This window comes from Schistocerca nitens, chromosome 6 (genome assembly GCF_023898315.1).
Source record: "Schistocerca nitens isolate TAMUIC-IGC-003100 chromosome 6, iqSchNite1.1, whole genome shotgun sequence".
NCBI classification, from domain to species: Eukaryota; Metazoa; Arthropoda; class Insecta; order Orthoptera; family Acrididae; genus Schistocerca; species Schistocerca nitens.
Window position 1 is genome coordinate 686,700,651 of NC_064619.1, and position 27,640 is coordinate 686,728,290.

The window sequence follows — 27,640 nt, forward strand, 5'->3', positions numbered from 1 at the left end:
AAAGTCCTCATCGCAGCCCCTCAGACTTAGTGGTAAGAGGAGCCGCTGGACAGCCCATCAAAAACTGAACACAGATCAAGCATAAAAACAAGAAGGTGTAATGAACTGTGAAAAAAAATAAAAATAAAAACAGTGAACGGTCTAAGCGCAAGAAGTGCAACTTGCAGCAGACTGGAAGAGCAACGTGGTCGTTAATGCGTGACGGTGTTCGAAGGTATCTCCTACAAATTATTTTTTTTCTTTTCCGCTGATTTCAAATTTGTGTCTGTGTAGTGCTGTAAAGTCCGTTTGCCACAGCGAGGTTTAAGGAAGGAACCTGTTATGACAATTGATTGTGCGCAACTACTCTACATGGTAGAAAACCCAAAGAGATTCTGGTCGTATATAAAGTACACCAGTGGCAAAAATCAGTGAATTCGGTCACTGCGCGATAGCGATGGAAATGTTACCGATGATGGTTCCACTAAAGTGGAGTTACTAAATACAGTTTTCCGTAATTCCTTCGAGAAAGAAGACGAAGTAACTATTCCAGAATTCGAAACCAGAACAGCTGTTAGCATGAGTGACATAAAAGTAGATATCTTAGGTGTTGCGAAGCAAATCAAATCACTTAAAGGCGAATCTTCCGGTCCAGATGGTATACCAATCAAATTCCTTTCAGAGTATGCAGATACAATAGCGCCTTTCTTAGCAATCATATACAACCGCTCACTTGACGAAAGGTCTGTTCCTAAAGACTGAAAAGTAGCACAGGTCACACCAACATTCAAGAAAGGAGCAGGAGTAACCCATTGAATTACTCACCTCAATTTGCAGTAGGATTTTGGAGCATATACAGTACTCTAACATTATGATTCATCTTGAAGAAATTGACGAATTCAGAAAATATCGTTCTTGTGCAACACAGCTAGTTCTTTATTCCCATGAAGTAATGAGTGCTGTCGACAAGGGATCTCAGATCGATTCCACATTCCTAGATTTCCAGAAGGCTTTTGATACCGTTCCTCACTAACTACTGTTACTCAAATTGCGTGCATATGGAGTATCGTCTCAGATGTGTGACTTGATTCGTGATTTTCTCTCAGTGAGGTCACAGTTCGTAGTGATAGGAGGTAAATCATAGAGTAGAACAGAAGTGATATCTGGCGTTCCGCAAGGTAGTGTCATAGGCTCTTTGCTATTCCTGATTTACATAAATGATCTAGGCGATAATCTGAGCAGCCCCCTTAGATTGTTTGCAGATGACGCTGTAATTTACCGTCTAATAAAATCATCAGACGATCAATTCCAATTACAAAATGATCTAGAGAGAATTTCAGTACGGTGCGAAAAGTGGCAATTGCCACAAAACAAAGAAAAGTGCGAGGTCATTCACATGAGTACTAAAAGAAATCCGATAAATTTTGAGTATACGATAAATCGCACAAATCTAAGGGCTGTCAATTCGACTAAATACCTAGGAATTACAATTACGAGCAACTTAAATTGGAAAGACCTCATAGATAATATTGTGGCGAAGGCGAAACAAAGACTGCGCTTTGTTGGCAGAACACTTGGATGTGACAAACCCACTAAAGAGATAGCCTACATTACACTTGTGCGTCCTCTGCTGGAATATTGCTGCGCGGTGTGGGATCCTTACCAGGTAGGATTGACGGAGGACATCGAAGAAGTGCAAAGAAGGGCAGCTTGTTTCGTGTATCGCGCAATAGGGGTGAGAGTGTCACTGATATGACACGCGAGTTGGGGTAGCAGTCACTGAAAAACAGGTGGTTTTCTTTGCTACGAGATCTATTTACAAAATTTCAATCAGTAACTTTCTCTTGCGAATGAGAAAATATTTTGTTGACAGCCACCTATGTAGGGAGAAATGATCATCATAATAAAATAAGAGAAATCAGAGCTCGAACGGAAAGATTTAGGTGTTCCTTCTTCCCACGCGCCATTCGAGAGTCGAATGGTAGAGAAGTAGTATGAAAATGGTTCGATGAACCCTCTACAAGGCACTTAAGTGTGAATTGCAGAGTAACCATGTAGATATGTCGGTATGTAGCAGACGAAAGGAAGTGGCTTTCGAATGGGAACCGCAAACGTTTGATTACAAGGCGACAAGTCAGCCGAACCCTCCACCAGAAAACACGTCTGGTGTGTCATACACGGCATTAGTGACAGTACGTGTGTCATATTATAGGAATATCTACTATCGACGCAGCTAATTTGTACGCCTGGTAAGTGAGTGAGATTCGCCTCCTTGCCCGATTTAGGTATTCAAAAATGGTTCAAATGGCTCTGAGCACTATGGGACTTAACTGCTGTGGTCATCAGTCCCCTAGAACTTAGAACTACTTAAGGGGCTCCGGAACGCCCTATACTTGCAATGTTAAAATAACGCTTATAAATTACATCTTTCCTCACAAAGTATTTGAGGTAGGAAGTTGAACTTTTTACAGATTATTTATTGGAATATGGGCTACAACTTAACACAGGGATTTTACAAAATTTTAGTTCAGTTATTAAAGAGGTTTTTTTTCAATTGTAATGAAAATTCACAACATTTTTTTTGCAATTTTTTATTTATATATTCAAAAATATACAGTTTTTTGGAAAAGGGCTGTGTTAAATTATGCAGAAGGTACTGTTTAACATTTACTGAAAGTTTGAAACAAATATGTTTGGAAGAGCCTTAGAAAACATGTAATTAGTATGAGAAAATAAAAGTTTTGGGAATCGAGCGACAAAGATTGAATTAACTTTTTAGTGCATTCCAGGTCCATAGGATGGATTATCTTCATCCTCTGCAAACTCCTCCTCCAGCTTCCTCTTGTTCCTCCTCCTGTTTACTCTTGCTTGTATTTCTAGACTCTTTACAGCCCTGTCTGCAGCCCGAAGGCGTTCCTTGTCTAAAGCAAGCATCGCTCGTACCATGTTAGAACCTATCTTCATTCCCATATTTCTAAATACCTTGCACCTTACAATGTTGCCATCATTGAAAGTCGCAACAGCATCATACACACCAAAGTGAAGTGTTTCTATTCCAACAAATACAGTCTTGGGGATTCTCGACCATATAACACTATTTACACTTTCATTGGGGTTTTGAGTTTTTCCGTGAATACACTTTTTCAACAGTTCAGGTTCTGCTAAGTCTCTGAAAATAGGTTTTATCACCTCCATTATTGCATGAGGCAGACTATGCTTATGAGTGTACACTTCACAAGTTAGCAATCCTTTGGTATATTTACACCAACTGTCTTCTTCTTTGGGACACAAGCTATGTTGAGGATTTTCATCGTCTTTATTGTTTACAGTAATAACACATACCTTTAGCTTTCCAACATTTCTCCTTTTCTTAAAAGCCTTCAGAGGATTTCTAATAACTTTACTTTTACTCATTATTATACTTCAACAAAACAGAGACTCAAGAAACAGAATTAATTACGAATATTTTCGAGATAAAGACAGAGTAAATAAACATGAAACAATCGACAATCGCACCATTTGACAGCAGTTTAACAGCGCCACAGTGGGTCACGCCCATGTAGAACACATTTCAAAAAAAAATTAAAAATAGTTGTAGTCTTCGGAATTGAATAAATTATATATCTATTAAAAGGTAATAGTCTGCAGATTCAGAAAACGCAAAAAAATAAAAATTGAACTTTTCATAATTTTGAGCCTTTCCGGAGCCCCTTAAACCTAACTAACCGAAGGACAGCACACACATCCATGCCCGAGGCAGGATTCGAACCTGCGACCGCAGCGGTCACGCGGTTCCAGACTATAGCGCCTATAACCGCACGGCCACTCCGGCCGGCTTTAGGTATTCATATGAATGTGATCAGTCCCACGGAAATGATGAAAACAGAATAGTTTGTCACATAAGCTGCAACGAATGAACGCAACAGTTTCACAATCGCACAGATTCTCTGTGTTGTTAAAACATGTTTTTGACAGTTTTGAAGTTTCGTTTCATTTTGGAAGTTTTGACTCTTTAATTGCTTTGTTGTAAGGTGGTCCACACCTGTTTATGCTTTGTTTTCATTTCTTTGAGACGTCTATGTGGTATCTCAGGTGCTTTCACTATTCATTACATTTTCTTGCAACGGTAACGTATTCTTACTACAAGACTCATATTCTATTACCAATGTATATGAGCCGTAGTTGTGTCCGGCTCTTCGAAAAGCGCGCCATGCGGAGTGCTTTCGCTTCTCGTCTAGTGTCTGCGGTGGCGCTTCCGGTTTGGCGCGCTGTTCGGATCGCTACCGCCCTCTGGCGGGAGGTGGAGCAAGTGTACGGTCGCGTGACGATCGAGGTGTACGTACTGGGCGGTGACCGAGAGAGGTGGTGGCGCGAGGGGGGCCCTGTTGTTTTGGGTCGTCAACTGCTCGCCACGTGCTTTGCCCCTCCTCTTGGCTGTCAGGGGCTAGCTCTGCCTTACACGCACGTAAGTGGCTTAAGAAGCTTAGAAGCCGTGGTGCAGGAGATCAGCGCGTGGGACCGTGGGTCTTGTTATCGGCCGTTGAAACCACTGGCAGCGGTTGGCTCTGTCGAGCATTTGGAAGTGCAACGTGTTCCCGGCGCTGTGGTGGAGTGTGAGAAGTTGAGTACTGTTTTCATGTAACACAGTTATATACACAGGAGTTTTTCAAGTTCTAGTCAAGTGTATGAGTTTCTTCACCAATGTTTTTATTGGGGTCTTCCCACCACAGTTTTCGTTTGCCTGTCGGCGGGAATGTGGTAATTGCTTCTCGGTCGGGCCGTTCCATTCACACCGTGATTGGGTGATTTAGGGTTGGTGTAGCGTGTCTCTGTGGTCCAGAGTCTGTACAGGCACCGCCCTTGCTACATCTTCTGGTTTTGGGGAGACGGTGGCTTGTAATGCAAGTTTTGGGGCTGATCTGCTGTGGCCCTGTAAACCACTAATAACTACTCCGACTATTGTGATCTGGACCCCTTTAGACGTGTCAGTCCCTCTAAGGAATTTTTTTTGGGGAACTGCCTTTAATGTGAAGGTTTGTGTGCTGGCTTATTCACATTTATCTTTTAACAACTGACAGGTGTAATATAAGTTATTTAATTGGCAAGAGAAGTATTTTTTAAGGAATTGTTCTCTCTCTCTCTCTCTATGATATGTTTAAAATCTTATTATCGGGAAGTTGTTAACGTCATACCTTGCAATCTCCTTTTCATAAACAAAATTTGTCAGCTATTGGAAATTGTTTTTAAATTGTTTTTTGAAAAATGCCAGACTTAAAAATTTATTATTGAGAAAGTCTTTTAAATAAAAAGGTATCTTTAGCAGTGTGCGTTATTTCACCACCACCCCCCTGGCCCCTACTTCCACAATAACATTTTGGAATAACATGAGTACTTGAGTTGTTGTTTGTGAACCGCCTTAACTGATGGTTCAGTATAGTATGACAACTGCCAAGACTATAGAAACAGAACAAACATTTTAATGAACGGACGGACACTTAATAATGTTGTGAAAAAAAAATGGCACGAGAGAATTTTGAACACACGTCGCCCATGTGGCAGTCCAAAATTGTGACCCGTTAACCTGAACTACATTCCACTTGTCGTTCTTGGACCATTCACCGTTTCTATTTTTTTTTTTTTTTTCACAGTTCAGTGCTGCTTCTTCCGGTTTTCATTCCTCATCTGTGATCAGTTTTTGACGGGCTATCCACTGGGCCATCGTACCACTAAATCTGAGAGGGGTGCGATGGGGAATTTATCTTCTCAGTAGCCGGTGATTTAGTTTTCACGTTCGCAGAGGCAATGTGTTTACTTTCGTCAAAGGACTTATTAAGTAACTGTCCCGTACACTTTTAAAAACAATTCGGTGTTTTAACTTTTCATCTTCTTCCTTTTTTCTCCTTATTTGCTCAGTTTGTTCACTGTTTTATTTGTATTTATGTTTCCAGCTCTTCGCCACCCTAATGATGTAAACGGCCGTGTGTGTCTGGCAGTAGGGTGCAGTAGAGGCCACAGCAGGTGATCGGCTGATAGCGACCGCGTTTGAAGTCGCCTGGCCAGGCAGGAGCAGCGCACGGTGGCTGGCAGGGGCAATCTGCTGAGTGCCGCGGGCTGCGTCAAGACCGGCCGGCCGCGAACGCACGAGGCTCCAGACGGGACGAGACAGCGGGAGCCGCCCAGACGTCGTAACCCGCCTCCCAGGAGGCTGGGCTGGCCAGGGGAATCCCCGGCGAGGCACGTGACTTGTCACTTATCCCAGGATCCCGGCAACCAGACTTACAAGCCACTTGCGGTTCCGCCTTTGGAACACATAATGCCATAACACATACTGATCCAAACGCAAAGTCCCCCACCCACGAGTACAGTGTCTGAAATATCTGTGGCTATCAAACTCTTTGCTAAACGCAGTCTTCCCAGTAACTCCCTGTGCCCACCTCCCAGTAATGAGATTCCTGAAGATCTTACTCCTAAATGACCACTCTCTCCAAAGCCCAAACACGCTACAACAGATCTTCTTTGCAGCCCAATTTGTATTCTTCATAAATTCACAACCATCTAAGGACACTTCGTCTTCAAGCAATTGTATACCTTACTCAGACACTCTCTAGTCCTCACACTTACAAACCATTTCATAACACTCAATGTTGTGTAATAGCATTACAGTAGCATTACAGTATCCCGTTCCACATCTGTTCCCTCCCAACAAACTACGTTTATCACATCCTGTCCCAAAACTAAATCCACATATCCTCCGGTATTAAACATTCCTACAACTCTATCACACCATCCGAACCTCCGACGTACATTGAGTCTCACTCCCATGACTCTAGATGGAGTCGCAATTGGCACCAGGAAAACTTACGAGTTCGGCCACAACTCATGTATAAAATCAGCTCAAAATTTCTGTGCCCTACCCCACCCCATATCACTCATACGCTTCTACTTGTTCCTCTCCATCATTCCCTATGCCTTTCGTTTTCATATTACGGCCTTGCACCCACCCCAAACTCCAACTCTCTCTCCCTGTTTCCTACCACCCATTTTAACACAAACCATAATAAGCACACTTCCAATCTGACGGTGCCCTACAACCCTACAGAACGCCGGACGTCTCTCCATCATCTAAAAATCCTTTCCTTTTTTTTGTCATCAGTCTACTGACTGGTTTGATGCGGCCCGCCACGAATTCCTTTCCTGTGCTAACCTCTTCGTCTCAGAGTAGCACTTGCAACCTACGTCCTCAATTATTTGCTTGACGTATTCCAATCTCTGTCTTCCTCTACAGTTTTTGCCCTCTACAGCTCCCTCTAGTACCATGGAAGTCATTCCCTCATGTCTTAGCAGATGTCCTATCATCCTGTCCGTTCTCCTTATCAGTGTTTTCCACATATTCCTTTCCTCTCCGATTCTGCGTAGAACCTCCTCATTCCTTACCTTATGAGTCCACCTAATTTTCAACATTCGTCTATAGCACCACATCTCAAATGCTTCGATTCTCTTCTGTTCCGGTTTTCCTACAGTCCATGTTTCACTACCATACAATGCTGTACTCCAGACGTACATCCTCAGAAATTTCTTCCTCAAATTAAGGCCGGTATTTGATATCAGTAGACTGTTCTTGGCCAGAAATGCCTTTTTTGCCATAGCGAGTCTGCTTTTGATGTCCTCCTTGCTCCGTCCGTCATTGGATATTTTACTGCCTAGGTAGCAGAATTCCTTCCCTAGAACAAGTCTTTCAACTCCCAGTGAATGTGCACTGATACGTTTCCAGGTCGTCACCTGCCTGTGACGTCTTTTAAATATAATTTTATTCGTGTTTTATTTTTCTGGTTTTAATTTAAAAGCGAAGGAAGTCAGCAGTTAAATTTCGTTCTAATACCATCAACGAAATTCATAGTTTCATCAATTTTAAAAACGTGCACAAATGTATCACTGTTTAATTATCTTATTTCCTTATTGTGTACGTATTAAACCTATTTGTTGAACTGTGGAATGTACCACGCACAGCCCACCTGCTGCCTACGGTTGGCACAGGATGATCGAGTTGCCGGCCGCGGTGGTCTAGCGGTTCTAGGCGCTCAGTCCGGAACCGCGCGACTGCTACGGTCGCAGGTTCGAATCCTGCCTCGGGCATGGATGTGTGTGATGTCCTTAGGTTAGTTAGGTTTAAGTAGTTCTAAGTTCTAGGGGACTGATGACCGCAGATGTTAAGTCCCATAGTGCTCAGAGCCATTTGAACCATTTTTTGATGATCGAGTTGAACAACAGGGAGAAAATGTCAGGAGAAACAGTTCCTCGCAAAGTCTCAGCTGGGACATGCTGCGACCTACTAAATGCTCCAGTTGGATAATACTTACTACTTGCGTGGATCTTTACACATCCTCACAGCTCACCAAGCCCGAGACGCTGTAAGGGAAGTATGTACGAGGAGTAAAGATGAATGGCGAATAGGCCCCAAATGGGGAAAAGCGCTGACGTAAGCTATCAGACGAAGGAATGATTTTTGTGAGCCAGTACTTGGAAAAGAGCATCTCGCAAGTGGCGAAGCTGGTCGGATGTTCGCCTGGTACTGGCTTGAGTTTCTATGCAAAGTGGTTCAAGGAGGATGAAACCACCAGTAGGTGACAATGTGCTGGACATGCACGCCACGTAAGAGAACAATGAGGCCCACTCCACAAAGCGGGATAGGTGACGATCTGTGGAAGACCTCGTGACAAAGTACAATGCACCAGCACAAGTGTTTCAGAGGACACCACTTGGGGCACATCTTTGAAGGTGAGGCTCTGGTACAGACGACTACTACGTGCTGACACGTTGACCCCACGTTGTCAGACATGATTGCGGTGGGCACAGGATCATCGAGATTGCACGAGCGACCAATGGAAACTTGTCGCCAGGTCGTAAGAGTCATGTTTCTTGTTGCGCCAGTTCGATGACAATATCAGGAGATGCCGTCATCCAGGCAAAGGTCTGCTCGAAACAATCACTGCACCACAGGCACATTCACCTGGTCTTTCGTGGGATATTTGGTACTAATCGACACAACTACTGCGTAGGACATAAAAAAAGGAGCTCCTCAGCAGGCCGTGAAGGCCGCCGTGTCATCCTCTGCCTTGCGGCGTCCTTCGATACAGTATGGAGGGACGAGTGGTCAGCACCCGCTCTCCCACGCGTTTTGCAGACTTTCCAGACCGTGGAGCAGCTACTCGAACAAGTAGCACCTCAACTGGCTTCGCGAGGCTTAGTACACCCCGTACCACTCCTACCACTAAGCAAAAATCCTTGTCAGTAGTGGGAATCGAACCGGACTAGCTGTAGACTACACTAGCCGTAGACTACTTGAACAGTATTGTGAACAGTGCTTAATGTCTTCCCTGAGGGTGATGGCATGTTCCAGGAGGGTAACTCTCCGTATCATAAGGCCAGAATTGCGCTTCGTTGGTTTGAGGACCATGATACTGAACTCACATTGATGTTTTAGCCAAAAACTTCGCCTGATCTGAACCCGATGGAGCTCCTTTGGGATACTACTGGCTCCACTTCCACAAATCACTAGCCAATAATTTAAAGACAATTTCGTCACATCTGGTGTCACATAACTCTGTGCACCTAGCAACGACTTATCAAAATCCACACCAAGAGGAATCTCTGCTGTGTTGCATTCCAGATTAAACGAGCTATTAAGTGGGTGGTCATTATGTCTTGGATCATCAGCGTGCTTCGGTCCAGTGGCGGACTAATGGAGGGGTCGAAAGAAGGGGCAGAGGGCGCGACCCCAGTCAGGACTCTGGTCCCGGGAGCCTCCAGATTTCGAGTGCTTGGATATTTGGAGACCTCCCAGGACCACAACATTTTAATCAAATCCAAACGAGGAAAAAACTAAGTTCAACAAATAAGAGATTGTTTGGAGTTAGCGGCCCTGTACATATGCAAAAAATGAACATAGGTCCTTTAATGTAGTTGTGTTCAAATGTGTGTGAAATCTTATGGGACTTAAGTGCTAAGGTCATCAGTCCTTAAGCTTACACACTACTTAACCTAAATTATCCTAAGGACAAACACACACACCCATGCCCGAGGGAGGACTCGAACCTCCGCCAGGATCAGCCGCACATAATGTAGCTCTCATCGCTATGCTGGCTTTACTTCTCTAATGACCAACAAACATTTGCAAGTATAGGCATATAGGGCAGTCTAATGACTCTGAAGAGAACAAGCAGAGCGTGAGGCACCCCGTCGTGAGGTCGGCGGGAAAAGTGGCTTCTCACGATGGACCTGCGGTCGCTGAGGAGGTGGGGCCGAGACGATGCTGAAAGCATAAGATTGTTGATATAGCGTCTTACAAGCACCGGCATCAGCCTTTTCAGCAAGGTGGAATGCACTGAAGAATGCCTGCTGCAGATGGAGGCTAACCGTCATGGCATTCATACAGGCATATTCCTCCCGAAAGTTACAGAAAAGTATCTGGTTGGCTGAATTTGTAGAGAGTGGAGGGGTCACAATTTCTTGTGGAAGTTTCTGGCGGGTTGAGTATGAGCTGAAGACGGATGGTTGACACCTTCATGACGCGGAGAGTGGAAAGTGTACTGTTCATAACGAGCGCGGTGATTGGCTGCAAGAAGAGTTCACGCTAACGAGGCGGGGCTTGCGCTAAATTGGGAACTTGGAGGCGAGGGGGCTCCGTGGTGGGGTATCGACAGGCACACGTCGCTAGACTGCGTTTTGTGGGAGTCTCTGGCCAAGCGTCGATAGACTTAGCTATTTGCCGATTCGCTAGGAGCAGTATCATTCGTTTCTCTGTGCTTCTTCGTGGAGACTGAAGCACTACGAATTGCTTTTTTATGACCGCACACTTGAGTCAAGTCTCTGCTCCTGCTTTATGAGCACTCTGAATTCTTGACTCATGTCCGGCATCGTACGGAGATGGAGTTTGCGGACGCTGTTTCACGTCCTCTGTGTTGCCAGAATTTTCAGCTATTAGATTAGTACTTGTTCCATAGATCATCAACACGACACTTCGTAATGATGTGGAACGTGTCAGGTTAATAAAAGGTGTCTATACAAGATATTATATTACACAAAATATTACATGGTACTTAATATTTTTAATTTTTTTGTGGGGGTTGGGGAGATTACTCACTTACTATATCCAAAAATTCATCTAATGAGTAGAAGGAGTTGCCATTAAGAAATTCTTTTAATTTCCTTTTAAATGCTATATGGCCATCTGTCAGACCTCTGATGCTGTTACGTAAGTGACGAAAGACTTTCGTGGCAGCATAATTTACCCCCTTCTGAGCCAAAGTTAGATTTAACCTTGAGTAGTGGAGATCATCCTCTCTCCTAGTGTTGTAGCCATGTACACTGCTATTACAAATTTCATATGTGAATATATACATGGTGTTACAAAAAGGTACGGCCAAACTTTCAGGAAACATTTCTCACACACAAATAAAGAAAAGGTGTTATGTGGACATGTGTCCGGAAACGCTTAATTTCCATGTTAGAGCTCATTTTAGTTTCGTCCACCTACGCTCAATGGAGCACGTGATCATGATTTCATACGGTATACTCTACCTGTGCTGCTAGAACATGTGCCTTTACAAGTACGACACAACATGTGGTTCATGCACGATGGAGCTCCTGCACATTTCAGTCGAAGTGTTCGTACGCTTCTCTTGCACGATGGAGCTCCTGCACATTTCAGTCGAAGTGTTCGTGCGCTTCTCAACAACAGATTCGGTGACCGATGGATTGGTAGAGGCGGACCAATTCCATGGCCTCCACGCCCTCCTGACCTCAACCCTCTTGACTCATTTATGGGGGCATTTGAAAGCTCTTGTCTACGCAACCCAGGTACCAAATGTAGAGACTCTTCGTGCTCGTATTGTGGACGGCTGTGATAAAATACGCCATTCTCCAGGGCTGCATCAGCGCATCAGGGATTCCGTGCGACGGAGGGTGGATGCATGTATCCTCGCTAACAGAGGACATTTTGAACATTTCCTGTAACAAAGTGCTTGAAGTCATGCTGGTACGTTCTGTTGCTGTGTGTTTCTATTCCATGATTAATGTGATTTGAAGAGAAGTAATAAAATGAGCTCTAACATGGAAAGTAAGCGTTTCCGCACACATGTCCACATAACATATTTTCTTTCTTTGTGTGTGAGGAATGTTTCCTGAAAGTTTGGCGGTACCTTTTTGTAACACCCTGTATATTGTGAGGCTACAGTGAAGATCTCTATCTCTTTAAATAAGTGTCTGCAGGATGATCTTGGATGAGCTCCAGCAATTATTCTGATTACACGCTTTTGTGCAATGAACACTCTTTTACTCAATGATGAGTTATCCCAGAATATGATGCCATACGAAAGTAGAGAATGAAAATAGGCATGGTAAGCTAATTTACTGAGATGTATATCGCCAAAATTTGCAATGACCCTAATAGCATAAGTACCTGAACTCAAACGTTTCAGCAAATCCTCAGTGTGTTTTTTCCAGTTCAACCCCTCATCAATGCATACACCTAGAAATTTTGAATATTCTACCTTAGCTACCGATTTCTGATCGAAGTCCATATTTATTAATGGTGTCGTTCCATTTACTGTGTGGAACTGTATATACTGTGTTTTGTCAAAGTTTAATGAGAGCCCATTTGCAGAGAACCACTTAATGATTTTCTGAAAAACATCGTTTACAATTTCACCAGTTAATTCTTGTCTGTTGGGTGTGATCACTATACTTGGATCATCGGCAAAAAGTACCGGTACCAGCTTTGCATCTTCCTGAATATAGAATGGCAAGTCATTAATATATATTAAGAACAGCAGAGGACCCAAGACCGAACCTTGCGGCACCCCATTCTTGATTGTTCCTAATACATGCTAGACAATGCATGTCGTCTGCACGACCACCGGCACTAGTGAGCAGATAGACCGCTGCAGAACTTTACTTCACAGCAATGAATTCGGTGATAAAGGGTGACACAGGGTGCCGATTATTGAACTGTATGAAAAAAAACGTAAATTAGTTACAAACTACAGCGTACACACATTTTATTCAACATGTAAACGCCACTACATATATTCGGATTTAGATTATGACATGTTCGATATGTCTGCCATCAATGACGATGATGTAGCGCAGGCTAATAGCGAGATTCCGCATGACCCGCTGAAAAGTCGGAACATCGATGCTGTCGATGACCTCCTGAATGGCTGTTTTCAGCTCACCAATGATTTTGGAGTAATTGCTGAGCACCTTCTCTTTAATACAGCCCTACATAAAGGAGTCGCACGTGTTCAGATCCGGAGAATACGGCGGCCAATCGAGGCCCATGCCAGTGGCCTCTGGGTACCCAGAGCCAGAATGCGGTCACCAAATTGTTCCTCCAGGACATCAAACACTCTCTCGGTTCGGTGGGGTCAAGCTCCGCGTTGCATGAACCACATCTTGTCGAAATCGGGGCCACTTGGGATAATCGGGATGAAATTATCTTCCAAAACCTTCACATACCCTTTGGTACTCACTGTGCCATCAAGGGATATCGCACCGGTTGTTCCCTGACTGAACATTGCGCATTACACATTCACCCGTTGAGGGTTGCGGCGTTGCTAGGCTAAAATTCGCGTAACTGCTTTTTTCGTCGTGCTGTCAACCACAGAAGTTCCACCTACCTCAGTACGGCGTCTGGTCACCAACCCGCTTCTCTGCAACGTGGATACTGTTCTGACGATGTTAAAAGCAGCGTTGAAGAAAAACATCGTCAATACTTACGTTAGCACAGTCCGCATTAACTCTGTAGCTAAATGTCGTGTAAATATAACAATTTTGGGGTGGACTGCGATTGTTTCATCTCTTAGAAAAATGCCAAAATTCGGCAAATAGTTCTTTATTTGCTTTAGACGCCAAATCAAATAGGTGCCATCAGCCCGCATTTAAAACTAACAGCTAATATCACTATCCTCATCTCACAGTTCATACCATCTAGTACACACGCAAGACAGCCAGAAATGTACCAAGGTTTAACCCGAATTGTTACGCGATTTTCATAGTTAATAACCGATTACGAAATATGCCACGCGGAATTCTTCACAAAGGCTGAGAGTTCACAAGCGTTTATCTCTCCAACTAATTCCTTCACAAAGCTCAAATTTTCACAGTCTGTCCGTAAATGCATCTACTTTCACAGTAATATAAACCAAACGCGAAATAACAGTACCTTCTTCATTTTACATATAACTTTTTCGGACACATTCAACATGACCTGCGCGTCCGACAGCGAGACTACGACTCCCTCAATGCCGTTGCTCACAGCGCATATACTACACTACTGGCCACTAAAGTTGCTACACCACGAAGATGACGTGCTACAGACGCGAAATTTAACCGACAGGAAGAAGATGCTGCGATATGCAAATGATTAGCTTCTCAGAGCATTCACACAAGGTCAAGGTTGGCGCCGGTGGCGACACCTACAACGTGCTGACATGAGGAAAGTTTTCAACCGATTTCTCATACACAAACAGCAGTTGACCGGCGTGGCCTGGTGAAACGTTGTTGTGATGCCTCGTGTAAAGAGGAGAAATGCGTACCATCACGTTTCCGACTTTAATAAAGGTCGGATTGTAGCCTATCGCGATTGCAGTTTATCGTATCGCGACATTGCTGCTCGCGTTGGTCGAGATCCAATGACTGTTAGCAGAATATGGAATCGGTGGGTTCAGGAGGGTAATACGGAACGCCGTGCTGGATCCCAACGGCCTCGTATCACTAGCAGTCAAGATGACAGGCATTTTATCCGCTTGGCTGTAACGGATCGTGCAGTCACATCTCGATCCCTGAGTCAACAAATGGGGACGCTTGCAAGACAAAAACCATCTGCACGAACAGTTAGACGACGTTTGCAGCAGCATCGACTATCAGCTCGACCATGGCTGCGACTACCCTTGACGCTGCATTACAGACTGGAACGCCTGCGATGGTGTACTCAACGACGAACCTGGATGCACGAATGGCAAAACGTCATTTTTTCGGATGAAACCAGGTTCTGTTTACAGCATCATGATGGTCGCATGCGTGTTTGGCGACATCGCGGTGAACGCACATTGGGAGCGTGTATTCGTCATCGCCATACTGGCATATCAACCGGCGTGATGGTATGGGGTGCCATTGGTTACACATCTCTGTCACCTCTCGTTCGCATTGATGGCACTTTGAACAGTGGACGTTACATTTCAGATGTGTTACGACCCGTGGCTCTACCCTTCATTCGATCCCCGCGAAACCCTACATTTCAGCAGGATAATGCACGACCGCATGTTGCAGATCCTGTACGGGGCCTTTCTGGATACAGAAAATGTTCGACTGCTGCCCTGGCCAGCACATACTCCAGATCTCTCACCAACTGAAAACGTCTGGTCAATGGTGGCTCGTCACAATACGCCAGTCACTACTCTTGATGAACTGTGGTATCGTGTTGAAGTTGCATGGACATCTGTACCTGTACACGCCATTCAAGCTCTGTTTGACTCAATGCCCAGGCGTATCAAGACCTTTATTACGGCCAGAGGTGCTTGTTCTGGGTACTGATTTCTCAGGATGTATGCACCCAAATTGCGTGAAAATATAATCACTTGTCAGTTCTAGTATAATATATTTGTCCAATGAATACCCGTTTGCATTTCTTCTTGGTGTAGCAAATGGTTCAAATGGCTCTGAGCACTATGTTGGTGTAGCAGTTGTAATGGCCAGTAGTGTAGTACTGACAAAATGTCAGTAAGCGCCCTCTGACGTTCGGTACATTGACAGTTCGACAATGTAAGAGAACGTGTGAGCGTCCCTTTAGTCGAGTGGTTGGCGCGCAGGGCTGATAGAGCTAAGGAGGCGATCGCGGGACCTGCGTCCGTCGCAGGTGTGCGCCATCGGAGAGGGCCTACGGCGCAGGTTAAGCTGCCTGCCTGAGTAATGTTAAAAGCCCTCCCCGGGCAACGGGGCGGCTGTTTTTTTAAAACAAACTCTCCGCTACACTCCGGTGAGAGAAAGAGACCTCGGCAACGAAGTTAGGACCGGGAATCGGCGAATTTGTGCGAACGCAAAGTTGTCGCTCCCGCTGCAGCGCCGCGCCCTCTCTGCTGCTCGCGGAAGAAAGCGCCAGGGAGGGCATTGGGTGGGAGTAAGGACTGGCGGAGGGGTGAGGGGGAGGGAGGGCGCATAGGCGTCCCTTGCTGTCCCCGAGGGGGAGCGGACATCCCGAGTAATGCAGTTAAAGAGGGCGCATGCGCACAATGAGCAGCCACTCGCGCGCTAACCGTGTTACGGCCGCCGGTGCTGACACGGCAGACGCAGCCGCGCCGAGCGCCCATCTATCAGCACTTCCGGTCACGTCGCCGGCCCCGGGCCACCTGCGCTCCACTCCCGCCGCTCGCCTTTATCCCTCCCCCCCCCCCCCCGCTCCTTTTCCCTCCCACCTTGCCGTCGCTTCTAATGGAGCCGATGTCCACGAACACAGCCAGACGGCACTTTTCGGCGTCCGAACCACATGCCTCTCGGGAGCACAGTAAGTGGGTTGCACCTGTTCTACTTTGTTCATCATAACAATAAACCCTCGAGCGGTTCTAGGCGCTACAGTCTGGAACCGCGCGACCGCTACGGTCGCGGGTGCGAATCCTGCCTCGGGCATGAATGTGTGTGATGTCCTTGGGTTGGTTAGGTTTAAGTAGTTCTATGTTCTAGGGGACCTCATCAGTTGAGTCCCATAGTGCTCAGAGCCATTTTTAACAATAAACCTGAAGTAAAGAAACACAAACGCTGCGATTCGTCAGCAGCCTTAGCACACGTACACTGGTGTTTCGCACTCTTGAAAGTACCGGGTGATGAAGAAGTCAGTATACATTTGAAAACTGAATAAATCACGGAATAATGTAGATAGAGAGGTACAAATTGACGCACTTGCTTGGAATGACATCAATGGTTTTATTATAACCAAAAATATACAAAAGTTCAAAAATTGTCCGACAGTCATCTGATCAGAATAGCAATAATTAGCATAACAAAGTAAGACAAAGCAAAGATGATTTTCTTTACAGGAAATGCTCAATATGTCCACCATCATTCCTCAACAATAGCTGTAGTCTAAGAATAATGTTGTGAACAGCACTGTAAAGCATGTCCGGAGTTATCGGACCAATTGTGTGATTGGACTGAGGAGTTCCTAGATAACAGAACGCAGCATGTCATTCTCAATGGAGAGAAGTCTTCCGAAGTGAGAGTGATTTCAGGTGTGCCGCAGGGGAGTGTCATAGGACCGTTGCTATTCTCAATATACATAAATGACCTTGTGGATGACATCGGAAGTTCGCTGAGGCTTTTTGCAGATGATGCTCTGGTGTATCGAGAGGTTGTAACAATGTAAAATTGTACTGAAATGCAGGAGGATCTGCAGCGAATAGACGCATGGTGCAGGGAATGGCAATTGAATCTCAATGTAGACAAGTGTAATGTGCTGCGAATACATAGGAAGATAGATTCCTTATCATTTAGCTACAAAATAGCAGGTCAGCAACTGGAAGCAGTTAATTCCATAAATTATCTGGGAGTACGCATCAGGAGTGATTTTAAATGGAATGATCATATAAAGTTGATCGTCGGTAAAGCAGATGCCAGACTGAGATTCACTGGAAGAATCCTAAGGAAATGCAATCCGAAAACAAGGGAAGTAGGTTACAGTACGCTTCTTCGCCCACTACTTGAATACTGCTCAGTAGTGTGGGATCCGTACCAGATAGGGTTGATAGGAGAGAGAGAGAAGATCCAACGGAGAGCAGCGCGCTTCGTTACAGGATCATTTAGTAATCGCGAAAGCGTTACGGAGATGATAGAGAAACTCCAGTGGAAGATTCTGCAGGAGAGACGCTCAGTAGCTCGGTACGGGCTATTGTTAAAGTTTCGAGAACATACCTTCACAGAAAAGTCAAGCAGTATATTGCTCCCTCCTACGTACATTTCGCGAAGAGACCATGAGGATAAAAATGAGAGAGATTAGAGCCCACACAGAAGCATACCGACAATCCTCCTTTCCACGAACAATACGAGACTGGAATAGAAGGGAGAACCGATAGAGGTACTCGGGGTACCCTCCGCCACACACCATCAGGTGGCTTGCGAAGTATTGATGTAGATGTAGATGGTATTGGCGGCGGATATTGTCTTTCAGCATCCCTAGAGATGTCCGTCAATCACGATACACTTGCACTTCAGGTAACCCCAAAGCCAACAATCGCACGGACTGAGGTCTGGGGACCTGGGAGGCCAACCATGACGAAAGTGGCAGCTGAGCACACTATCATCGCCAAACGACGCGCGCAAGAGATCTTTGACGCGTCTAGCAATATGGGGGTGGAGCGCCATGCAGCATAAACATCGTACGTTCCAGCAGGTGCTCATCAGCCAGGCTGGGGATGATGCGATTCTGTAACATATCGGCATACCTCTCACCCGTCACGGTAGCGGTTACAAAACCAGAATCACGTATTTCCTCGAAGAAAAAATGCCCGATAACGGTAGATGTGGTAAATCCAACCCATACCGTGACTTTCTCGTCGTGTAGTGGAGTTCCCACGACAGTTCTAGGATTTTCGGTAGCCCAAATTGTGCAGTTGTGGGCGTTGACAGACCCTCGGAGCGTGAAATGAGCTTCGTCGGTCCACAACACGTTACTCAACCAATCGTCATCTTCCGCCATCTTTTGAAACGCCCACACCGCAATTGCCCTCCGCTTCACTAAATTTCCTGGTAACAGTTCATGATGCCGATGGATTTTGTACGGATAGCATCGGAGGGTACGCCTAAGTGCCAACCAAACAGTAGTGTATGGAATGCCGGTGCGACGTGCGACTGCACGACCGCTGACTTCCGCGTGCATAGACGAACCCGCTACAGTCTCCATTTCTTCATGAACTGTCTCAGCAGCAACCCGTGCCTTCGAACTTCGAAATCATTCTCGCCACAGCTGCATTTGTCAACGGACCTGTACCCGTTCGAATCCCCTTCCTATGGCGATAGGATCGTAACGCTGAACTAGCACGTTCCCCATTCTGATAATACAGCTTCACTAAAAGCGCCTTTTCAAGTAACGTCAACATGCTGCGACTGCTGGCGCATCTGATTCCCTTTCTCTTTTTACTTTATTGTTATTTTAACACCTGAACAATCAGGTAGGCTGGCAGCGGCATGCTACGCCGCTCTTCAGCCACAGAGTTGACAATCACAGTACAATAATGGAGAATGAAAATGAACATGGTGACGGGCAAAAAATAGTGGTCACAGACACACAAAAAAAACACGGAGCCGTTCACACTCGACGAGAAAGACACTGAAAACACGTTGACACGGCGCACATAACACTGATGAATCCGATTGCACAAGTGAACGTAGAAGCGTGACGGCGGACACTAAAAACACAGAACGACGTCACACACACGAGACACAGATGGCGATCTCCGGCGCGCGATAGTCCACGTAGCGTGTGCGAGTCTGGGGACCTGCCAAGAGGGGAAGAAGGGTGAGGGCGGGCGGAGAGGGTGGAGAAGGGAGAACAGAGATGCCAATGGCTGAGGAGATGGGAGGAGGACAGGGGAGGGGAGGCCCGGGGGAGGAGTGGCGAGAAGGGGAGGAGGGATGGAGGGTGCCCAAGGGAACAGAGACAGGAAGACAGAGGGAGGATCAAAGTTGGTAGGAGGGGTAGATGGAGGGGAGGAGGGCATTATCAGGGAGTGGGAGCTGGCGGAAGCCACCTTGGGAGAGGGTAAGGAGGGTGGAGAGATGGAGACCGGGTGGGATGTGCGAATACAAGCGCGGCAGCAGGCAGGGGTGGGAGAGGAGCGGGGAGACGAGCGGGTGAGGAGGATCGAGTTTGCGGGAGGTGTACAGGATCCGTATCCTTTCAAGGAAAAGGAGGAGGTGGGGGAAGGGGTTGAGATCATACAGGATCCGTGTGGGGGAGGGGAGACAGATGCGATAGGCGAGGCGGAGAGCATGACGTTCAAGGATTTGGAGGGATTTATAAAAGGTAGGGGGGGCGGAGATCCAAGCCGGATGGGCATAACAAAGGATATGGCGGATGAGGGATTTATAGGTGTGGAGGATGGTGGAGGGGTCCAGACCCCACGTATGTCCAGAGAGGAGCTTGAGGAGACCGAGTCGGGAGTGTGCCTTGGCTTGGATTGTCCGAAGGTGGGGAGTCCTGGAGAGGCGGCGGTCGAGGGTGACGCCAAGGTACTTAAGGGTGGGAGTGAGGGCGATAGGACGGCCATAGATGGTGAGATAGAAATCAAGGAGGCGGAAGGATTCCCTTTCTCTCATTACAGCTCCTTTTATACACGATTGTCATGCGCAGTCACTGATGTTTTGCTGTCCAGCGCCATCTGTCGGACATTTTGTGAACTTTGTTGTTTTTTTTTTGTTCTATAAAACCCCATGTCATTCAAGCATGTGTGTCAACTTTTACCTCTCTATCTACATTATTCCGTGGTTTATTAAGTTTTCAAATTTATACTGACTTTTTGATCACCCGGTAGATCCTACTCATATATTAGATATCTTACTACTACGTTACGTTAAATGAAACTTTAACATGTTCCTATGTATCGACAGCCATCAACACTTTCTTAATCATGTATTTTTATTCCAAAAATCCTGTACAGTCGCAGTCTCGGTACTGTTGTGCTCTGACTGTCATGCTCTTAATGTGTAGTGTGAAAAACGCTAATACTGCTTCCGACCCCATAGTGAAACACGCGTATGGAACACCGTTAAAAAGTGGCGAGGAACTGATTGTTCTCAATGTTATCCACAAAGGAAAAATCGGCTCTGAAGTTTTTTCGCTAAATTTGAAACGTTTTTGTGAATGCGATTTGCGAGGTGACAATTATTGAACTATATGAAATAAACTCGTCATAACTTCTGAACGGTCTGAGTTAAGAAGTTCAAACTGCACGGTTGGCTGTGCATGATGGGTATTAGTATTGTTTGTTTTAGCGACGAAGCCCACTTTCATTTGGATGGGTTTGTCAATAAACAAAATTGGCGCATTTGGGCCACTGAGTGAACCATGAATTTACCTTCGAAACTTTTTCTTAAAGAATTTACTTTATTTACGAGCGATTCATCAAGAACATTAACACATTTAATCACACTATGTGAGTGTGGAAGGAGTTTTTCAACAAAAGGAAATTTTATTCCTAAAAACCCTTTCTTAAAAAAAAAAGATTTAAAAATTATAATCAGAAAGCACCCTCTAAATATCAAGTTACAATTTATTCAGAGGCAGAAATATTTTTATTTTTGGCAGCATGAGCTTTCGGGCTGAGAACCTTGTCGCTCCCTTTTAACACGGCCGTAGTCACGACCGCTCACAACAACCTCTGAACGACTACACTGGTGCAAATCTGCAACACATCAGATTACTTTAAACTAAAAATTTTAACAACTCACACAAGCACATAAACTATGCACCCCTTAGGAGGGGTGGAAATGGTTCAAAACAGTAACACTAAAAAAATTTAACTTGCCACCGAAGGCGCAACTTGATTTAAAAAAAAACTCTTACGGTGGAAGGGTGGCAACTTTATATACTAGAAGGACCATTTAAACAAAAAACCCATGAAATGCAGTCTTACATAAAATATGCAAACATGCTCTACATTACACATATACCGCCTGTCAAGATGATAGGCAAGATGAAAACATATTTCAGGAATTCGGCCGTTACACTTCAAGGAATAAATTCGTTAACACCGAAACCGACAAACATGACAGAGGCAGCTATTAACGTACGGCAGACTGACAGACAGACACTTAACTGCCTAACAAATGCGGACCAGAGCCAGACGAGCAAGCTGGGGACGAGAGACTGACCAAGAACACGAATTAAACAAGTAAATGAAACAACATATCACGAATCACTTAACTTTTAATAAACTGCGATGTCTGGCGTAGACCTGGCGCAGCACGCCCAAAACGCTCTCCCGAACCGTCTGCTACCAGTCGCTTCAACTGACGCAAGAAGGCGCGCCGATCTCCCGCCTCAGGGCGTCGCAGCTCGCGCCGGCCAGACCGATGTCGTGGGTTGACTCCTGTTGCTCTCGTGTCGGCAGCGAAGCCACTATCCCTCGCTATACGGCGCGGGCCACTGGACTCACGTGGCGACTTCACATGCGCGACGCTCCAGATGGACAAGTCATCTTGTGTCCCAGTGCGCGACCGACCAACTCATCGATCCAACCGCCAATGACCATTGCCTGAACTAACTCTAGCAGACTGGCGGCCTAACATATACTAGCACCCCGGACGACAGACAGACACTGACTGCCGCACAAAAGCGGACAGATCAGCAACTGGCGACGCGAGACTGACCGAGCCTCACCCGCACCACTCAGTCGTCGCTCCGGCAGTGCGCAGAGATGTCGTGGGCACGCCCGTAGTTCCGAGGATCGCTGAGCAGAGCTATGGGTGTGGCGGATCACCGTTCGGCCGAGCCCGCTCGGTCGACGGCCCCATCCGGCCCCCCAAATACGACGACTGGAGAAGTTGGCGTGGCAGACCGCCGTCCGGAGGAGCGTGCTCCCCCGGCGGCCCCGTCTGACCCGCCGTCTACGACGACTCGGCCTTCGAACCCGGACCTCGAGTCAGGAGATGATGATGTCATCGTCAACTTGGCAGACTTCCTGCCCACGAAGAACGGGAAAAGGACGGCAGCCAGAGCACCGCATCTCCCAGATGGCGGGCGACGCAAGCGGTCCTACACCACCGCAGCAACTGGCGCCAAAAAGACGCCAAAGAAGAGGAGGCAGCTCTACAAACGGGGGCAGACGGCGCGCCCTACCAGACGACAGCGGTGCTGGATCGACATGGACGACCGTCACGTCGAGACGTGCGGCCAGACCACGGACGACGCCCTCACCGCCGCCCACATCGACCGCAAACCGCTTTGGGGCACTTGCGGTCGAAAATACGACTGAACAGCCTACTTCAGAGCGGTCGGCGCCCACGGCCGCCGCCAAAGCAGGCTGTTCAAATGATTATGATGACGAAGAAGCCGTCCCCACCACCGGACGGCCACATCGGAGGCCGCCGCCCATAGTTTTCGAGGTGACCGAAGACTACAAATGTTTCCTGCAGCTCGTGAGGCAGTGGACGACTGCCGACTTCACCTTGCGAGCTGCAACAGGGAACTTGGTGCGGCTACAGGTCGCCAACACAGAAGATTACATCAAGGTGACGAGCGAGGCGTCAAACCAGGGCCTCCACCGGTTCACACACGCAGCCGTCCCCGAGCGACTACTGAAGATTGTCTTTAAGGGACTACCCATGGCAGCTCAACCCGAGCTGCTACATGAGGAACTGACGGAGCTCGACTTCCGCGTGCGCAATGTGACGCGCGTGAAGTCGCACGTCAGCCACAAAGAGTCTCCGTCACTTCTGGTGATCGCCACCGACACACCGGAAAACAGGCGGCTCTATCAGGTGACGAGGGTGGCCAACACAAAGGTCACCGTCGAGAACCTGAAACAGAAACAGAAGAGGGGCCTGGTGCAATGCTTCCGCTGCCAGGGGATGGGGCACGTGGCTCGCCACTGCTCCTTCCCCGAGAAGTGCGTGAAGTGCGCCGGGGACCATGCCAGCAGACTGTGTCCGCTACCGAGGTCGCACGCGCCCAAGTGTGCGAACTGCAGCGGCCCACACGTGGCGAGCTACCACGGCTGCGAAGTCTTCAAAGCCGCAATAGCTCGCCAAAACGGGCAACAGGCGACGAAGACTGCCGACCGCTCCCTCCGCCGTCCGCGCCCAGGCGCAAAACCGGCGAGGCGGCCGGCACACGCCAGACAGACGCCGGCAGCCAATGCTGCCAACTCCGTCCCCACTGAAGGGGACAACAGAAGCTGGCGCGCCTGCGTCAGAAAACGTGCGCGCGAGCGCACACCAGACGACCAGCGCGCCTACCAAGTCCATGGGAAGGCGCGCAAAGAAGACCACGCAACGACGGGGGGGCGAATGGCGCGGCAACGCGCAAACCGCCTCACGTCACCCTGCAGCAACCAGCCAAGGCGCCACAACATCAGCGCTTGAAGGAGGGCTGGCTGCAGCAATTTCAGCACTCTCTGCGGCAATCGACAAGGTAACACACCTTGCCGACATGCTGCAGAGAGTGGCTCAAACAGTGATGACCGCCTCACCGGCGGCTGTTCAACAGCCGTCGAAATAAGGCGCTCCCAACGCCGTCCGCGCCGGGAGCACTGAAGTCGGCCTGTAATGGGCCCACCCAGTGTCTGCTGCGCAGACACAGAGAAGTCTTCACAACCTGAGAAGGGCCCAAGAAGACACTAAGAAACAAGAAGAACCCACCATTCCAAATAAAAGAAGACTTGGAGGCAAAGTAGGGCAAGCCTACTAGGACTCCGCCATCCAGGGGTAGCGGAGCCCCTGCAGAAGCCCGGGTCGTCGTCGTCGTCGCCGAGCCTCACTCCGACGCACCAACTGCCCAGACGCGCCGCCTAGCGAGCTCATAGCGCCCCTTCAATGCACGTGAACAGGCTACCTTTTCCCCTTTCCCACCAGAGGGAGACACCAAAGCTGCGATTGCCACAGCGGCGCCACCGCCAGAAACGGAGGGTGACTGCTTTACGCTACGCGCTGCGGCGCGCTCTTCAAAACAGCAGATTTTACCACGGCTCACTGAGAATCCGCATTTCGCGATCCAGAAGTGTCTTCATCCTCAACGGGTAACTGTGTGGTGTGCAATGTCCAGTCACGGAATAATCGGTGCTATATTTCCTGATGCAGTGACTACCGAACGGTACGTGAAGGTTTTGGAAGCTGATTTCATCCCCATTATCAAAAGTGGCCCTGATTTCGACAGGATGTGGTTCATACACGACGGAGCTCGACCCCATCGAAGCAGAAGAGTGTTTGACGTCCTGTAGGAACAATTTGTGGACCGCATTCTGCCTCTGGGGTAGAGCCCACTTGCATGGGCTTCGATTTGCCACCATATTCTCCGGATCTGAACACGTGCGACTCCTTTTTGTGGGGCTGTATTAAAGACAGTGTACAGCAGTAACCCCACAACCGTTTCTCAGATGGAAACAGCCATGTAGAAAGTCATGGACAGCATCGATGTTCAAAAAAATGGTCAAATGGCTCTGAGCAGACTGAAGCGCCTAGAACCGCTCGGCAACATAGGCCGGCAGCATCGATGTTCCGACACTTTAACGGGTCATAGAGAATTTCGCTATTCGTTTGGGACACATCATGGCCAATAATAACAGGCATAGCGAACATGTCAACCTAAGTTCGAATATCTGTAGTGACGTTTACATGTTGTACATCTTGAATAAAGTGTGTGCGAGCCGTAGTTTGTAACTAATTTAAGTTTCTTTTCATATAGTTTAGTAATTGTCATATTGTATGTGCCAATCGGTTAATCTGGTAAGTCCATGGATCGCTAATTCAAATCTCGCCTTGGTCTTTTTGTGTTCAAAGTGGAATACCTAATAAAGACTGTTTAAATTAAGAAAACAAGAAAAATTAAATTGTTTGAGCAAAAATGGAAAATCGAGTACTCTTTATTTCGACTATGTCCACTGTTTTATGTCAGAATTGTGGTCTCTCAAGAGCCAGAGCGATAAACATAGTTAGAAATGTGGAAAATAATAATTTTCGCTGCATCGAGCACACCGTACAAATACTGCATTTTTACAGTTGCCACCGTTCCACTGCAAACCGAGCATCTACATCTACATTTACATCCATACTCCGCAAGCCAGCTGACGGTCTGTGGCGGAGGGTACTTTGAGTACGTCTATCGGATCTCCCTTCATTCCAGTCTCGTATTGTTCGTGGAAAGAAAGATTGTCGGTACGTGGGAGAGAGCTTGACTCCTCAGTGAAGGTATGTTCTAGAAACTTCAACAAAAGCCCGTACCGAGCTACTGAGCGTCTCTCTTGCAGAATCTTCCACTGGAGTTTATCTATCATCTCCGAAACGCTTTCGCGATTACTAAATGATCCTGTAATAAAGCGCGCTGCTCTCCATTGGATCTTCTCTATCTTTTCTAACAACCCTATCTGGTACGGATCGCACACCGGTTGAGCAGTATTCAAGCAGTGGGCGAACAAGTGTACTGTAACCTACTTCCTTTGTTTTCGGACTGTATTTCCTTAGGATTCTTCCAATGAATCTCAGTCTGGCATCTGTTTTACCGACGATTGATTTTATATGATCATTCCATTTTAAATCTCTCCTAATGCTTACTCCCAGATAATTTATGGAATTAACTGCTTCCAGTTGCTTGCCTACTATAATGTAGTTAAATGGTAAAGGATCTTTGTTTCTATGTATTCGCAGCACATTACACTTGTCTACATTGAGATTCCATTGCCATTCCCTGCACCATGCGTCAATTCGTTGCAGATCCTCCTGCATTTCAGTACAATTTTCCATTGTTACAACCTCACGATATACGAGTACTACAGCATCATCCGCAAAAAGCCTCAGTGAACTTCCGATGTTATCCACAAAGTCATTTATATATATTATGAATAGCAACAGTCCTACGACACTCCCCTGCGGCACACCTGAAATTACTCTTACTTCGGAAGACATCTCTCCATTGAGAATGACATGCTGCGTTCTGTTATCTAGGAACTCTTCAATCCAATCACACAATTGGTCTGATAGTCCATATGCTGTTACTTTGTTCATTAAACGACTGTGGGGAACTGTATCAAACGCCTTGCGAAAGTCAAGAAGCACGGCATCTACCTGGGAACCCGTGTCTATGGCCCTCTGAGTCTCGTGGACGAACAGCGCGAGCTGGGTTTCACACGATCGTTTTTTTCGAAACCTAAGCTGAATCCTACAGAGTAGATTTCTATTCTCCAGAGAAATCATTATACTCGAACATAATACGTGTTCCAAAATTCTACAACTGATCGACGTTAGAGATATAGGTCTATAGTTCTGCACATCTGTTCGACGTCCCTTCTTGAAAACGGGGATGACCTGTGCCCTTTTCCAATCTTTTGGAACGCAATGCTCTTCTAGAGACCTACGGTACACCGCTACAAGAAGGGAGGCAAGTTCCTTCGCGTACTCTGTGTAAAATCGAACTGGTATCCCGTCAGGTCCAGCGGCCTTTCATATTTTGAGCGATTTTAATTGTTTTTCTATTCCTCTGTCATCTATTTCGATATCTACCATTTTGTCATCTGTGCAACAATCTAGAGAAGGAGCTACATTGCAGTCTTCGTCTGTGAAATAGCTTTGTACGAAGACATTCAGTATTTCGGCCTTTAGTCTGTCATCCTCTGTTTCAGTACTATTTTGGTCACAGAGTGTCTGGACATTTTGTTTTGATCCACCTACCACTTTGACATAAGATCAAAATTTCTTAGGATTTTCTGCCATGTCAGTACACAGAACTTCGTTTTCGAATTCGTTGAACGCTTCTCGCAGAGCCCTCCTCACACTACATTTCGCTTCGCGTAATTTTTGTTTGTCTGCAAGGTTTTGGCTATGTTTATGTTTGCTGTGAAGTTCCTTTGCTTCCGTAGCAGTTTTCTAACTCGGTTGTTGTACCGCGGTGGCTCTCTTCCAGAAGTGA